Source organism: Salmo salar, chromosome 02 (assembly GCF_965601325.2).
Source record: "Salmo salar chromosome 02, fSalSal1, whole genome shotgun sequence".
In the NCBI taxonomy this organism is placed as follows: Eukaryota; Metazoa; Chordata; class Actinopteri; order Salmoniformes; family Salmonidae; genus Salmo; species Salmo salar.
Genome location: NC_138292.1, coordinates 31529863 through 31548245, shown reverse-complemented (window position 1 = coordinate 31548245; position 18383 = coordinate 31529863). Strand labels below are relative to the sequence as shown.

The following is an 18383-nucleotide window of genomic DNA, read 5'->3' as shown; positions in this document are numbered from 1 at the left end:
AGAAGCCACAATCTTTTTTAATTGAGAAAAAAAAGGCCCTGTTCAAAAGTAAAGCACTGTGTAGGGAATAGGGTGCCATTTTGGACTCCAATAGGTTCCCACGAGACAAGAATTTTGTTAAACTCTCACTGTCTGCTACTCCAACGGTTTTCTTTTGGTTCTCAGACAGGGCTAAGATCTCCCTACTTGTCGGTGCCCGTCCAGGGAACTGCTCTGGGCCTCAAACAGATGATTACACCTGGCCTAGTGGAGCTACACTCCCTCTCTCCATAATCCCTATCCTGGATATATACACTGAGTGTACAAAACATTAGGAACACATAGACTAACCAGGTGAATCCAGGTAAAAACTATGATCCTTTATTGATGTCATTTGTTAAATCCATTTCAAGCAGTGTAGATGAAGGGGAGGAGACAGGTTAAAGTATTTCTAAGCCTTGAGACAGTTGAGACATGGATTCTATATGTGCGCCATTCAGAGGGTGAATAGGCAAGACAAAATATTTAAGTGCTTTTGAACAGGGAATGATAGTAGGTGCCAGGTTCACCGGTTTGAGTGTGTCAAAAACTGTAACGCTGCTGGATTTTTCATGCTCAACAGTTTCCCGTGTGTATCAAGAATGGTTCATCACCCAAAGGACATCCAGCTAACTTGATACAACTGCATTGTGGTAAACATGGCCCAACAAATTGAAGCAAAAGGGGGTGCAACTCAATATTAGGAAGGTGTTCTGTATATAGACACTGATCAAAATGATAAACGCAACATGTAAAGTGTTGGTCCCATGTTTCTTGAGCTGAAATAAAAGATCCCAGAAATGTTCCATACGCACAAAAAGCTTATTTCTCTCAAATGTTGTGCACAAATTTGTTTACATCCCTGTTAGTGAGTATTTCTCCTTTGCCAAGATAATCCATCCACCTGACAGGTGTGGCATATCAAGAATCTGATTAAACAGCATGATCATTACACAGGTGGACCTTGTGCTGGGGACAATAAAAGACCACTCTAAAATGTGCAGTTGTCACACAACACACTGCCACAAATGTCTCAAGTTTTGAGGGAGCGTGCAATTGGCATGCTGACTGCAGGAATGTCCACCAAAGCTGTTGCCAGAGAATTGAATGTTAATTTCTCTACCATAAGCCTCCTCCAAATCGTTTTAGAGAATTTGTCAAAAGGTTCAACTGGCCTCACAACCGCAGACCACGTGTATGGCATCATGTGGGCGGTTTGCTGATGTCAACGTTGTGAACAGAGTGCCCAATTGTGGTGGTTGGGTTATGGTATCGGCAGGCATAAGCTATGAACGAACACAATTGCATTTTATCGATGGTAATTTGAATGCACAGAAATACCGTGATGGGATCCTGAGGGCCAATGTGAGGCCCATTTATTTTAAGGTATCTTTGACCAACTCGTGAAATCCGGAGATTAGGGATGAATTAATTTCAAATCGACTGATTTTCTCATATGAATTGTAAACTAAGTAAAATCTTTGAAATGGTTGCATCTTGCATTTATATTGTTGTTCAGTATATGTTTTATTGTCACATACACCAGATAGGTGCAGTGAAATGTGTTGCTTTACAGGGTCAGCCATAGTAGTATGGCACCCCCGGAGAAAATGAGGGTTAAATGCTTAGCTCAATGGCACATCAGTAGGTATTTCACCTGATCAGCTCGGGTATTCGAACCAGCAACCTTTCGGTTACTGACCCAATGCTCTAACCGCTAGGCTACCTGCCGCCCTAGATGGGAGAGAAGTGCAGTCACGAAAACCCAGGGAGGAGTACTGCCACTGAATCTGAATTAAGAACCCTCAAATCTCTTTAAAAAGTCTCAAGCTATAAACATAGTCTTGGTGAGAACATTTTAGCACTGAAAAAAGAATTATGTTTTAACTGAATTGAGCCCTAGGCATAGGAATCACAGTACCTATCTAACTTATGATGTACTGTTTTCCATATGAGACCTATACTATAACAAGTATGTAATATATCGGTAGTAGCATTGGCATCCAAATGACATACTGGCGATAGAGTGAATATCAATCTGTGATGCTAGACTGCCTCTAACTATACTGGACCTCTGAGGGTTTGTTACAGTTCTAGTGACACAATTTACACTGTCTGACTACCACCTGTCTGCGGAGAGGGGAAAGAAAGGGGGATGAGGGGGAGGAGAGAAAGGAGAAGTATGTGACGGCACCGTGCTACTCTCACAATGGGGAGAGAGAAAACGGACTGCTGCCTGGTCCACCACGGTGGAGAGAGAGTAGGAGAGAAAACGGACTGCTGCCTGGTCCACCACGGTGGAGAGAGAGTAGGAGAGAAAACGGACTGCTGCCTGGTCCACCACGGTGGAGAGAGAGTAGGAGAGAAAACGGACTGCTGCCTGGTCCACCACGGTGGAGAGAGAGTAGGAGAGAAAACGGACTGCTGCCTGGTCCACCACGGTGGAGAGAGAGTAGGAGAGAAAACGGACTGCTGCCTGGTCCACCACGGTGGAGAGAGAGTAGGAGAGAAAACGGCCTGCTGCCTGGTCCACCACGGTGGAGAGAGAGTAGGAGAGAAAACGGACTGCTGCCTGGTCCACCACGGTGGAGAGAGAGTAGGAGAGAAAACGGACTGCTGCCTGGTCCACCACGGTGGAGAGAGAGTAGGAGAGAAAACGGACTGCTGCCTGGTCCACCACGGTGGAGAGAGAGTAGGAGAGAAAACGGACTGCTGCCTGGTCCACCACGGTGGAGAGAGAGTAGGAGAGAAAACGGACTGCTGCCTGGTCCACCACGGTGGAGAGAGAGTAGGAGAGAAAACGGACTGCTGCCTGGTCCACCACGGTGGAGAGAGAGTAGGAGAGAAAACGGACTGCTGCCTGGTCCACCACGGTGGAGAGAGAGTAGGAGAGAAAACGGACTGCTGCCTGGTCCACCACGGTGGAGAGAGAGTAGGAGAGAAAAGGGGGAGAGGAGAAGAGAAAGGGGAGAAGAAACAAGAAATGGGTAGAGGAGGAGAAAGCAGTAGAGAGGAATAGAGGAGAAGAGAGAGAGAGAGAGAGAGAGGGGGGGCTTCCATATTTAGAAGCCTGACTCAGAAATATAGAGTAAGCATTAGACAGCGTTAGACAAAGACGGGACCTTGGCAGCAGGAGGGTGAGAATGATTCACCCAGTGACTTAGCATTGAAATGGAAAGGAGGACAGGAGGGAAAAGGAGGGAGGAATAGTTTGGAGACAGAGAGAAAAGAGAGAGAGCAGGTCAAACCGGAATGTGTTGTGCGAGGCTCAGCATTTAGAACCGCAGTGAGAAAAACAGACTCTCTACTTCACTAACCAACTTCTTCATCAAAACAAATAAATGGTCACGCAGGGGAAGGCTGAAGACATCCTCAGAGCTGTTTAATGTCAGTCTGGACCATTCACAACACACACACACACACACACACACACACACACACACACACACACACACACACACACACACACACACACACACACACACACACACACACACACACACACACCAAACAAAATCTCAGCTCTGGAGCAGTTCCTGATGACCTGATTAACGTGGAGTCTGGTTCTAGATGAAACTCACGCTGACACACACACGAACACACCCATTATCGTTTTTACGCCCCTCAGGCATCGGTTGATCCCTCTACCAGCTAATTTCTCTCTGCTCCTAAAAAGAGCTCACCGACACTTCACAGGGCAGTATCCTGGTCCTAATGCCTGGAAGGGGAAGGCTGAGGTCATAGTCAGAACCTCAACCTGGATGGTGTTACTCAGAACACTGAGGTGATCAAGAAACATAGGTTCAGTCCCAAATGGCACTGTATTCCCTTTATAGTGCACTACATTTGACCAGGGCCTAGGAGAGCTCTGGTCAAAAGTAGGTGTACTATATATAGGGAATAGGGTGCCATTTGGGACGTAGCTTGTTAAAATATGCACTTCTTTGATGTTTAGCATGGCATCGTGCCATTTTTTTTCCTGGAACTTTTCTAAAGTTTTCTAGAGTTGTCCGGAAGCCCTGAGTAATGATTGGTGGGGGTACTGTACCACATGAGTCGACGGGTGTGTGTTAGCAACACTGGGAGAGAGAGAGAGAGAGAGAGAGAGAGAGAGAGAGAGAGAGAGAGGAGAGAGAGAGAGAGAGAGAGAGAGAGAGAGAGAGAGAGAGAGAGAGAGAGAGAGAGAGAGAGAGAGAGAGAGAGAGGAGAGAAAAATAGTTCATTATTTGGGACTGAAGTTTGTAAGTTTCCATACTTACTGTAGGCAAATATGATAGCTGTCATATAGAATGTGGAGAGACACTTGTTAGAGCCCAGTGAGTCTGACTCATAAAAAAAACGAATACTAAGAATTTATTCAGTTTGTAAACACACTCTTGGAAGACATGTTCCTATTACCAACCATACAGTACTAGATACATACACACAGTACATACATACAGTACTAGATACATACATACAGTACTAGATACATACATACAGTGCATATATACAGTACTAGATACATAATACAGTACATACATACAGTACTAGATACATACATAACAGTACATACATACAGTACTAGATACATACAGTACTAGATACATACATACAGTACTAGATACATACACACAGTACATACATACAGTACTAGATACATACATACAGTACTAGATACATACATACAGTACTAGATACATACATACAGTACATACATACAGTACTAGATACATACATACAGTGCATACATACAGTACTAGATACATACATACAGTACATACATACAGTACTAGATACATACATACAGTACATACATACAGTACTAGATACATACATACAGTACTAGATACATACATACAGTACTAGATACATACACACAGTACATACATACAGTACTAGATACATACATACAGTACTAGATACATACATACAGTACTAGATACATACACACAGTACATACATACAGTACTAGATACATACACACAGTACATACATACAGTACTAGATACATACATACAGTACTAGATACATACATACAGTACTAGATACATACACACAGTACATACATACAGTACTAGATACATACACACAGTGCATACATACAGTACTAGATACATACATACAGTACTAGATACATACATACAGTACTAGATACATACACACAGTACATACATACAGTACTAGATACATACATACAGTACTAGATACATACATACAGTACTAGATACATACACACAGTACATACATACAGTACTAGATACATACATACAGTACTAGATACATACATACAGTACTAGATACATACACACAGTACATACATACAGTACTAGATACATACACACAGTACATACATACAGTACTAGATACATACATACAGTACTAGATACATACATACAGTACTAGATACATACACACAGTACTAGATACATACATACAGTACTAGATACATACACACAGTACATACATACAGTACTAGATACATACACACAGTACATACATACAGTACTAGATACATACATACAGTACTAGATACATACACACAGTACATAGATACAGTACTAGATACATACATACAGTACTAGATACATACATACAGTACTAGATACATACATACAGTACTAGATACATACATACAGTACTAGATACAGTACTAGATACATACATACAGTACTAGATACATACATACAGTACTAGATACATACATACAGTACTAGATACATACATACAGTACTAGATACATACATACAGTACTAGATACATACATACAGTACTAGATACATACACACAGTACATACATACAGTACTAGATACATACACACAGTACATACATACAGTACTAGATACATACATACAGTACTAGATACATACATACAGTACTAGATACATACATACAGTACTAGATACATACATACAGTACTAAGGCAGTCTATTGTGTTTTAAAACAACAACAACAGTGAGTCAGTGCTCAGGCACGACACATTCGTAGGAATAAAATCATTACAATATAATGATCTGAAATGCCTTTTAGGTTGTTTGGGGGTACACACTTCACTATTCAAATGCTCCCTGACTGTATCACTGAAATGAACAACCCTGAAGATGAGTACTCATTATACAGCATGCAGACAGAGGAATTCCAGTCAGCTCTTATGCTGGCATGATATGCTGAGGGTATGTGAGATCCCCAGATAAGATACACTGACAGATTCACTCATTCAAACAGTCCAGCCACAGCAAATAGACACAAACTGTTTACCCAGCCCCCATACCAACACTATCTATCAGGGTTGGGAGGACGAGTGGAGGTAGAGATGAGGGGAGGGAGTGATGATAATGATAAAGAGATGGGAGGATGAGGGAAAGGAATAGAGGGGATAAATGACCTAGTGCTGCTTCAGCCGGAGGGGGGACAGAGAGAGAGAGAGAGAGTGGTGGAAGATGAAGTGAAAGAAGAGATGTTCAGAGAGATTTGGAGAGAGACAGATTGCCAGAATGATCAATTACTGCATCAAAGGTATGTTGGATGGGGCAGAGGGAGAGACGGATGGAGAGGGGGAGATCAAATGGGTCTCAGAAATGGTTTCCTTTTAGATTTGAAACAAACCGACACGCAGAACCCAAAACGACTTCACATCCCGCTTTTAAGTGTCACCACCCATTATGCAATTTAGAGTTTCTCTCTCTCTTCCTCTCTCTTCCTCTCTCTTTGACAGCCATTCAAATGCTTCGAAGAGAAAAGTATGAGAATTAGAAAATATTGGATTGAAAAGTCTAGCTAGCTGTCTAGACCAAGGGGGAAATTGGTTTAGGACAAGAGATAAACAATTTAGCCAAATGCTTTCTTTTTGGAGGTGGTTCCGTAAAAGGCTACTTTGTCTGAGCGTGTAGATGGAACCTGCTCATCCTTGGTGATTGAATTCTTCCTGAACATGAGGTCTGTCAGCCTGTTGGGAGCCAATTAGTCCAAAACAAACCCCAGTGATATGGACAACTAGATAACTGCTTCCATACAAGCCATTCCATCCATAAAATGATGCTATTACTATGTTTTAATCTAAGATTACAGATTATAAAACTAAATCCTGTACACTGTGTATGCTTGCAAAGTTTCAGTTCTTTATTATTTCAATAGCCAATGTTTAGTTCAACAGCACTCAATGGTAGATGGAATCATTGGCTATTGAAATACAGTAGATCGCAATAAAGGTGAGGTTTTGCAAGTAGGCAGTGTGTGGTTCATTTGTTATTTTGATTCACGTTTTATATTCCTATGAACCGATAAAATATATATTTTTTTTACATGCGAGCGCATCCCTTTTGAAGATTGAAGTCATTTAACAAACGTTTCAGTATCTCTCCTAACACTACATCTAATAAATGTATCTCATAAACACTATGACCTGAAAAAGAGGACAATGGTGTCATCAGCAGCGAGGTCAATGATGAACCTGTGTGACTGTATACTGGCAGAGACTATCCCAGAATGCTTCACAATCACCTAAACCCAGTTACATTATTCATCTTTAACATACTGCTGTATGACTGGATACCGCTTATTTCCCATAATCCATTTGGTCACATTTATTACATTTTACTGATACATGGTATGTGGTATGCATGTCTTGGTGTAATTACATGCATCTACAGTGCATTCAGAAAGTATTCACACCCCTTGACTTTTTCCACATTTTGTTATGTTACAAGGTGTGATTAAAATGTAGACTTTTTTTGTCAATGATCTACACAAAAATACTCTGGAATGTCAAAGTGAAAAAAAGAAACTAACTACTAAAAATAATATATGAAAAATAAAACACGAATATATCTTGATTATATAAGTATTCAACCCCCTGACTCAATACATGTTAGAATCATCTTTGGCAGCTATTACAGCTGTGAGTATTTCTGGGTAGGTCTCTAAGAGCCTTGCACACCTGGATTGTACAATATTTTCTCATTATTATTTTTAAAATGCTTCCAACACATACCTCTTACTGGTAGACTGAACAGACAACTTGCATAGAGCACTTACAAAGAAAATCATTCTGACTCTGTAAATTCATCTTTCCTGTACAAAACTCCAAAGAAAGCACAATAATCAAATTTGTATGCAGCGGTATACTCACATTGTTGAAGTGTGATCTAAATACTGTAGGCTATAATATGTCAATCTCTTCTTGTCTCTTCTCTACAGCTGACAGAACCAGACTATGAAATGACAACCATCCTCTTGGGACGACATGGAGGTTTGGCATCCAAATGCCCATTAGACACGGATAGAACAGATCTACGATCCCTTTAGGGAGTATCTATCAACACAATGCTCCTCCTCTCTGTCCTCACTCTTCACTGGTACTACTGGCACAGCAGAGGGGAGAGTGAGCGAGTAGGGGACAGAGAGGAGGCATAGAGAGAGAGAGAGAGAGAGAGAGAGAGAGAGAGAGAGAGAGAGAGAGAGAGAGAGAGAGAGAGAGAGAGAGAGAGAGAGAAAATAGGGGGGGAGAGAAAGAAAAGAGAGAGAGAGAGAGGGAGAGTGAGAGAAAAAGAGAGAGAGACCTAGAGGAGGAGAGAGCGAGAGAGAGAGAAAGCCATCACCTACAAAGAGATGAACCTGGAGAAGAGTCCCCTAAGCAAGCTGGTCCTGTGGCTCTGTTCACAAACACAAACAGTCTATTAATGTTCTGTATTATGTCATGTTTCATGTTTTGTGTGGACCCCAGGAAGAGTAGCTGCTGCTTTTGCAACAGCTAATGGGGATTCGAATAAAATACCCCAAAATACCCAAATACCCCACAGAGCCCCAGGACAGAAACACAATTAGACACAACTAAATCATGAGAAAACCAAAAGATAATTACTTGACACATTGGAAAGAATTAACAAAAAAACTAGAGCAAGCTAGAATGCTATTTGGCCCTGAACAGAGAGTACACTGTGGCAGAATACCTGACCACTGTGACTGACCCAAAATGAAGGAAAGCTTTGACTATGTACAGACTAAGTAAACATAGCCTTGCTATTGAGAAAGGTTGCGGTAGGCAGACTTGGCTCTCAAGAGAAGACAGGCTATGTGCACACTGCCCACAAAATGAGGTGGAAACTGAACTGCACTTCCTAACCTCCTGACAAATGTATGACCATATTAGAGACACATATTTTCTTCAGATTACACAGCCCCACAAATAATTTAAAAAATAATAATTAACTTTGATAAACTCCCTTATCTATTGGGTGAAATGCCACAGTGTGCCATCAAAGCAGCAAGATTTGTGACCTGATGCCACAAGAAAAGGGTAACCAGTGAAGAACAAACACCATTGCAAATACAACCCATATTTATGTTTATTTATTTTCCCTTTTTTACTTTACCTATTTGCACATCATTACAACACTGTATATAGACATAATATGACATTTGAAATGACTTTATTCTTTGGAACTTGTGAGTGTATTATTTTATGTTTATTCATTTCACTTGCTTTGGCAATGTAAACATGTTTCCCATGCCAATAAAGCCCCTGTCACGTCCTGACCAGTAAAGGGGTTATTTGTTATTGTAGTTTGGTCAGGATGTGGCAGGGGGTGTTTGTTTTATGTGGTTCGGGGTTTGTTGGGCTATGTTCCTATGTAAGAGGGGTGTTTGTTTAGAGTGTTTCAGGGTTTGTTGGGCTATGTTCTTGTTAGTTTATTTCTATGTTAGTTCTAGTCTTTCTATTTCTATGTTTAGTTAATGGGGTTGACCTTCAATTGGAAGCAGCTGCTCCTCGTTGCTTCTAATTGAAGGTCTTATTTAAGAGGGGTGTTTTTCTTTAGGATTTGTGGGTAGTTGTCTCCTGTTTTGTGTCTGTGCACATGACAGGACTGTTTAGTGGCGTTTGTTGTTTTGTATACGTTTTTCCTTCTTTTAATAAAAATAAAGAAGATGAGTATACACGCTCCTTGGTCTACTCCTTGTGACAGCCCCTTGAATTGAATTGAGAGAATAGGGGAAAGACAGTAGGGGTAGAAAAGGGTTGTATTGTCTTTTTATCTATTAACAAAACCACAGGCAGCTAAACCAACCCCTGAGCCAGGCAGCATTTCCCCCCACCCCAACAACACCATCCTCCCTACACAGCAGCAGGACCAGCCCCCTGGCCAGGACAACCAGCTACCCGCCAATAAAGGCATATCTACCCCCTAAAGGCATAGCTACCCCCTAAAGGCAGCATTTCCATCCCAGGGAAGAGAAACCAGACCCCTGCTCTCTCTCTGCGCAATTACCCCCCTAACGCCTATCGTTTACTCTGTGTCCAAAAAACACACACACAGACTTGGTTCTATGAGAAAGCATATTCTCTCTCACTGTAATTAATCTCATGTCTCTGTCAGAGGATAATCGATCCATTCATTCTCCATGATGGATTCATTAACACCGTGGGGGATGATGCTTGGGACATCTTGGACATGTTTCTCCTTCTCTTGTCTTCCGCATGTGTTTCTTCTAAAAACCCTTAAAGTCTTTGGTGGTGTCCGATGGTGTTCCATAGGTTGAGACTGGATTCTCTAAAAACATGTTTATTTCCTCTGGCAGTACTTCAGGCTAGTTTGGGGGGTTTGTTCCAGTGACTGATTGCTTCCCAGAGGAGAACTCCCCATTCGCTACACTGGTGTATCCCACAGGAACGAAATTCAAGCGGCTCTGCCTTGTTTGGGGTCACCTGGTTGCCGCGCGAGGTCGCAAGGTTAATAACCACACCATGTTCCATCAAGGTGTGAAATGGCCACCTGGACGCTATGAGGTCATCATGGTAAACATTCAACTTTTTATTGACCCCATCCTTCTCACGTTAAGGACCCTTTGCCTTTTTACAGTTGTAGTACTCTGCATCCATAGAATGTATTGTGTTTGACACCAACTGGGTTTGAGGAGCCCCATATCAATAGAATCGGCCCATTACCTCTATAGTTTTTACAGACTCTGGGTAATTTCAAAGCGAACAATGTTGCTGAAAGGTTATTTAGTATGGAATGTGGCCTGGGGGAATGACTTGAAACAACTCAAGACCATTTGCAATTTTGGGGGGTCAATTGTGGGCAGTAAATTGGATAAGCACCTAAGAGATCTATCTAATGGAAAACAAAGCCTAAATAAGAATATGCATGAAAAGCTAAATTTGCGCATAGGCCTTGGCCTAATGCAGGCCAGCTAATTCATATACGTAGCCTACTAAGAACAATAAACGATTGAACAGTGTTTATACACTGGTATTACAGTGGTCAGCCTATCAAACAATATAATAGAATGACGTGAAGAGCAGTTAGGCCTATGTGGTCTAATATGAAGCAGATGTTATGGGTTAGCAGTTCTGTTGTCCCTTAGAGAGATACAATGTACTGTAACTACGCTATATTGACATACTATACATTAGGATATGTTTTATACTGCAGGGATACAATGTAGCCCAATTACAATAGTCCTAACTAGCTACTTTGTACATCACCAATGAAGACGTGAATAATGCAATGTAATAACTAAGTAGTTAACGTTAGTCCGTTGACTCGTGGAAAATAGAATTTATCTCATCACCAGGCCAGACAAACAAGCAATGTGGGTGCAACGTTACACCTCACTATGCGCTTCCCGAGTGCTGTGGCCGGAGTCCAAACCTGCCCTCCCCGCCTGACACCGAGACTGTTTGACGCCAATCGACACAGTGGGGGCAGGCAGACAGACTGACATAAACCCACAAACACCCATTCACAGACAAACGGACACAAATACCTCATGTAACCGTGAAGATAGCCTACCCACAGCAGATCCTTAACTGGCATGAGCGATTTAGCAATTTGCGTTTATTGACAGTGCGTACTCTTTATCAATGCATGAGCGTGATGTCGTTTTTGCCACTTACCTAAAAGTCACGGAGAAATGTGACACCAATCGCAACTTCTAAATGTTTTGAATATCCCGTATGCAATGTGTAGGACAGTGACTGTCCACCAAAATATTCCGCCACGGGAATAATCCAACGCCGCCTGCAGTTGTTGCGCGGCGCGTTCGACCTTTCTTAAACTCTGAAAACAACAAAGCACTCCAAAATAGGCAACACGTTACGACCAAAAACGTAGAAAATGTAAAGTTGTCTAGCTCACATTTGTCAAGATTAAAGTGAGAACTGACAAGAGAACGGGAAGAGAAAACCGTTCATATCTCCGTCGCTGTCTATTCGTCTATTTGACCGCGGAAGCCTATCTTCAGCTGCGCACACAGAGCCCTGCTCAAAACCTCACCGCGAGGCCAGCAACCGCCACCAGCTGCTCATTTACATAACTGCACTGGCTGTGTCCAATCACAACAGCTAGCCAGGTGCTTGTTGAATATTCTACCAGCACACAGCCAATCTGTAGTCGCCCTGGGTGGGACCCATGGCCCGACAACAGCACTGGTAAATGTGAGTAAGCCCCTGGGTATAAAGATATTTTTATTTGTTACAGGAATTGAGAGATTTGGGGAATATGAAATATAATACAGAGGAAGGAAACAGAGGTATTTTACCTTGTTAACCCCTTGCTTGTACGCCTGTCTGGATAACTGTACCCTGGTTTTCAGCATCAACATCCTTACTTTATGTGAGATATCAAAAGAAACACTTATTCTTGTCTCAAATGACACCCAATTCCCTATACAGTGCACTAATTTTGACTATGGGTCCTGGTCAAAAGTAGTGCACTATAGGGAAAAGGGGGCCATTTGGGATGCACACTTCATCTGTTATCACTTCTTTCATCCACTCATCATAGCTGTTGCCAATAGCCTACATCTATCTAGGGTTCTTTCTTTGGATTTACCCCAAAAGTAAACATTATTACAGAGTTTGCCACTTTAACTGTATACTATTACACCCCTGGGCTATAATTAGTGCGATTGAAGGTTTTGCACTAAAGCACAGTACTTTGCATCATAAGAGTTGTGAAAACGGGGCTTGGAGAGGAGACCAACACAGAAAATACTCAACCTAAGAAGTGAGATAAAAAGTGTTGTTCAGTATAAACGTGAAAGAGTAGAGTTTGTAAGGTGAATGAAACAAGTGAACACAAACAGTAACACACTACACAAACTCTAATGAAAACAATTGGTTATTTTAAAATCAAGCCAATGAGAGTCAAACAGTGTAGCAGCCTAGGAGTTGGGTATGCTGAAGGAAAATTTGTAGAAGGAAAATGAGTAGAAGGCAAGAAGAGCGAGACAGAGAGGAAGAGTATTAGGCAGCTATGTGTCAGTACTTGCCCGTCTCTCGCGGTATGGTGCGACCAGGAGAAAAAGCTAACTTTATCTGGCACTCTATCAGCAGCGTGGGACAATAAAGGTCATTAGCAAACACTGCCTGATCCACCCCCCACCTTGGATAAACAGGGGCACTGAACCACTGTTTTTGTGTGTGTGTGTGTGTGTGTGTGTGTGTGTGTGTGTGTGTGTGTGTGTGTGTGTGTGTGTGTGTGTGTGTGTGTGTGTGTGTGTGTGTGTGTGTGTGTATACAGTATATTGGTCAGCATGTTACCTTTACCTTATCTCAGTACGTCAACATGAAGACATGATGTGGTTTATGTCGGAGGACAAAGAGACAAAAACCCTATATTCCAAACGACCCATAAACCCAGTTTTACACACATGCCCCTCATTTCCTTTAACTTCTCTCTCTCTCTCTCTCTCTCTCTCTCTCTCCTTCGCTCTCGCGCTCCCTCTCTCTCTCTCTCTCTCTCTCTCTCTCTCTCTCTCTCTCTCTCATTCAGTCTACCCCCTTCTCTCTCTCTCTCGCTCTTGCGCTCTCTCTCTCTCTCTCTCTCTCTCTCTCTCTCTCTCTCTCCTTCGCTCTCGCGCTCTCTCTCTCTCTCTCTCTCTCTCTCTCTCTCATTCAGTCTACCCCCCTTCTCTCTCTCTCTCGCTCTTGCACTCTCTCTCTCTCTCTCTCTCTCTCTCTCTCTCTCTCTCTCATTCAGTCTACCCCCTTCTCTCTCTCTCTCTCTCTCTCTCTCTCTCTCTCTCTCTCATTCAGTCTACCCCCCTTTTCTCTGTCTCCTTTCTCTCTCTTTGTCCATTTGAATAGCAGAGCTGCCGTTTCCTTTGGTCTGCTTGCCTTGCCCTGCAGAGCATTAACATTCTATCACCAGCTTCCAATTCATGCTAAACCCAAGCCTGAGTCCAAAAGCCTACTCTTTTGTTTTGACTGGGAACCCCTGGACCCAAATCCGATTCTCTCTTTAAACCTCTTAATGGTTAGATTTTAAGCTTCTCCTCCTCAAAGTCCAAGTGTTTCATATAAACCACTTTGTAAATGCTGAACTTATGAACAGAGTTTTCCACCATGTTCTTTGAATCTATTTAGTCACTTCACTAACTTGATTTATACATATTGTCTGGTTACTAGGGTTGTTTCATAGACGTACTTGCAGCTTTTGCCGCAACTGTCTGTGGCCACAAAAGTGTTTTTGATGTTCTTTTCCCCAAGACGAATGGCGAATGAGTAGGTCAACGTAACAGTTAAACTATAGTAAACTCTGAGGTAATGTTTAACCCATATTTTCCAAATGTATGAAGGTGATGAAAACCTTCAAATGAATGTTTGACAGTCATCAGATATTAAATACTGTCCGCTCCTCGAGTGTATTCATACAAAAAGTTCACCATAGGGATAGTAAAGTAAAAAATATAAAAAATTATATTCTCCCATTTCTATCAGAAGCTCTTTCTCATTCTTACTGAGAAATACTTCAGCTGCTATCCTTTGTGTAGGCCATTGCCTCTCCCTCGCGCTGTCACTCTCTTTTCTGGGTTTTCCCCTGACTGGCAAGGCTTTGTTGGTTGCCCGAGCAACTGGCAAATACCCCTCCAAATGTTATGACCTTTTTTACCATTATTCTTCTGGCCTTCTTTCCCTCTGTCTCTCTTTACTTCCTCCCTCCTTTCTGACATTATTTCTCTCCATTTTACAAAATATTTTTTTGTCCATTTGCTGTTGTTTAAAACTTACAAATGCTGCCCCTTAACCAGAAATTTTTGTGTGGTGTCACTCTCCACCCCTCTTCTTCTCTCTCCTCACTTTCTCCCTCCTCTCTCGCTACTTTGAGTGAAACCTAGTGAAGCATAAAAAGCAGGTCTGATCCTGTGAGGAATTCACTAAAGGAGGGAGGGAGGGAGAGAGAGTAAGAGAGCATGAAGAGACAGAAAGAAAGAAAGAAAGAAATAGGGAGAGAGAGAAAGGGAGAAGAAAAGTTCAAGTTGTAGAATGGATGAGGAGTCAGTTAGAAGGAGAGAGGAAAAAAGGTATGAAGATTGAGTAGAGAAAGAAGTGCAGAGAGAGAGAGACAGAGAGAGCATAGAAAATGGGTTATAAAGGGGAGGTTTTCCCTACTCTTTATTAATGCGCCTAACTCTTTGTTAGTTGAAAGATAGCCTTGAGATTTTAGAGAAAAAGTTGATTATGAGAAATGAATCTGTCTCTGTAATTTAACCTTCCATCCCAAGTTTCTTTAAGTATTCAGTCTAGTTCTTCTGTGTTGACAGTGATGCATCGCCTGTTATTCGACTCATTCCAAATTTATGCTATCAATTTATCGCCTCTTTGACTTCAGCTGAAAAATTTTAATTAAAAATGAAAGTGACTCTCTCAAAGGAATTCAAGAGGCAAGACACACACATACATCCTCTGAACCAGCCCCTGTGGTGATATGACAGCTGTGGACTGGTGCAGGATTCTGACAACACAGATCAGTTCCAGAATGCCGAGCATTCTACCCTCTAAAATATTATAATCTATGTGTCTCTCTTTCTCAATGTCTCTCAGAATCAATAGAATTTCTCAAAATCTCAATGGCTGTTGAAAGCACAGACTGTACAGTGACACTACCCCTTCTCTCTCTCTCTCTCTCTCTCTCTCTCTCTCTCTCTCTCTCTCTCTCTCTCTCTCTCTCTCTCTCTCTCTCTCTCTCTCTCTCTCTCTCTCTCTCTCTCTCTCTCTCTCTCTCTCTCTCTCTCTCTCTCTCTCTCTCTCTCTCTCTCTCTCTCTCTCTCTCTCTCTCTCTCTCTCTCTCTCTCTCTCTCCCTCCCTCCCTCCCTCCCTCCCTCCCTCCCTCCCTCCTTCTCCTTTCATGGGCTTTCCACTCTCAGTTCTTCGATGTCACCTCTGAAATGGACAGAGAACACTTAGCACTTATTTCAATATGTAGCATGTTTACTGACTGTGTGTCTGAGCATACATGTGTCACGCCCTGACCTTAGAGATCCCTTTTATTCTCTATTTGGTTAGGTCAGGGTGTGACTAGGGTGGGCAATCTATGTTTTCTATTTCTGTGTTGGCCAGGTATGGTTCCCAATCAGAGGCAGCTGTCTATCGTTGTCTCTGATTGGGGATCATACTTAGGCAGCCTTTTTTTTGTACTGTTACTTTCCAGCCCTACAGAATTGTGCGTTTCGCTTTGTATTTGTTGGGTTTTTTCGGTGTCATCTAATAAAGAAAGATGTACGCCTACCACGCTGCACCTTGGTCCGATCCTTCCAACAACGAGCGTAACAACATGTGTGTGGGTATGCATTATGCATGCACATGTGTCTGTTTAGTGTGAGTTGTCTGTGTCTGTCAGTATCAATATCCTAGGCCTCGGGGTGGGTTGTTTAAGATTGGTCCCTGGAGAGGGCTGTGGGAGTCGTGGAGGTGTCAGGGGTCATTTGGTCAATGTCTGCCCCAGGGGAAGGTTCCTAGGTGGGGGTCAGGGTGTGTGGCACAGCCCCTGAGGAGATCTCCTTTGGATGTTCAGTGTAAAAAATCTGCGGTGGTCAGCTCCTCTCACTCTCCTCACAGTTCTTTCTGTGACCTGGCACATTCCCCGACCCAAGTTTTACACCCAGTCAATTAGTCAGTCAGTCAGTGTGTGTGTGTGTGTCAGTGTCTCAGTGTGTGTAGGGGGGAGCTTTGTTTTACAAGCAAACAAATGAGCCAGAAAACTCAGTGGCTTTAGAAGATCGAGTTAAATGGACATTTAGAGTCCTAGTGGTTAAAGAGGTGATTGATAGCTCATGTACTGTAATAAAATACCATTTTAGCAGCATAGTGTCTAACTGCGAGCAAATCAATGTTTCTGTCTCCGAAGAGGTGCGACAGCCATTATGTGAAATACTCTGCTCAATAACGGATACATGGATTGATCAGTGTGTATTTTACAACTATCTCAGTTATTTCATCTGTGTTTGTAGCCATTGAACGTGATCCAACTCAAAGGTTTGTGCTGTGGAGACCAGAGGGTTGTGCTGTGGAGACCAGAGGTTTGTGCTGTGGAGACCAGAGGGTTGTGCTGTGGAGACCAGAGGGTTTGTGCTGTGGAGACCAGAGGGTTGTGCTGTGGAGACCAGAGGGTTGTGCTGTGGAGACCAGAGGGTTGTGCTGTGGAGACCAGAGGGTTGTGCTGTGGAGACCAGAGGGTTGTGCTGTGGAGACCAGAGGGTTGTGCTGTGGAGACCAGAGGGTTGTGCTGTGGAGACCAGAGGGTTGTGCTGTGGAGACCAGAGGGTTGTGTGCTAGAGGGTGGACATGATGTTTGTTGATGGGGCATAATGGTGGTGGGGTCAGAGGAGAGTGTTCCAGATGACCCCTCACACAGTCAGGAGGTCTCTGGGGACCCTCTCAGCTGTACCCTGCCATAGCCTGCACTTGTGTCTCCTCTTCCCACCTGGGGACTGGGTGGGGGTGGTGGATGGGGGGGGGGGGGGCAGACTTATTTTTTGGTGTCGGGTTCCTTTACTCCTCTCAGAAATCCCCCGCTATCCTTCATCCACCACACACACACACACAGACTAGTAGCACACACACACACACCAACGCACACACACACCGGACACACCGACACACGCACACATGACACATACACACCCTGCAGCAGAGGGGGCCTGCTGCAGTCGCTATGGCATTTGGGCGGGCGGCTCTCCCACAACTGTTGCCCCCTGTTCAAACTGTCACTCCAACCCTTCTAGGGTTACGCGTAGTTTTTTCTTCCCCCCTAATCTCTCTCTCCCTCCCTCCCCTCTCCACTCCTGTCCTGCTCAGCCTGTGAATGAAAATGTTTCCCCTTTCTTCTCCTCTCTCTAAAGTTTCTAACTATAGCGCTTAGGGACTTCCTCTTTTAGCCCCATTGGATGTGCCCTAATTCACTTTGTCTAGTCATGGAACCATTGTCTTGTCCAATTACACCTTCTTTCATTCACTCTGTCAGTCAAGGCATTACCATCCTACTACCACTCCTCTCTCCAACACTAACAGTAGCTCAGGGAAATCTCTCAACCACATACAGTGCCTTCGGAAAGTATTCAGACCCCTTCAATTTTTCCACATTTTGTTACGTTGCAGCCTTAT

At 43.0% G+C, this 18383-nt stretch overlaps 1 protein-coding gene across 4 annotated transcripts in view; it reads right to left on the bottom strand.

Annotated features, from left to right (window-relative positions):
- The window catches only part of LOC106579511 (epithelial discoidin domain-containing receptor 1), an 87003-nt gene extending 74734 nt beyond the window's left edge, over positions 1 to 12269 (bottom strand). For all 4 annotated transcript variants that reach the window (XM_082961837.1, XM_082961839.1, XM_082961845.1 and 1 more), the window contains exon 1: positions 11895 to 12269. The gene's annotated coding sequence lies outside the window, so the exon portion shown is untranslated. The remainder of the gene's footprint in view (positions 1 to 11894) is intronic.
- Between the last annotated feature and the right edge of the window lie 6114 nt (positions 12270 to 18383).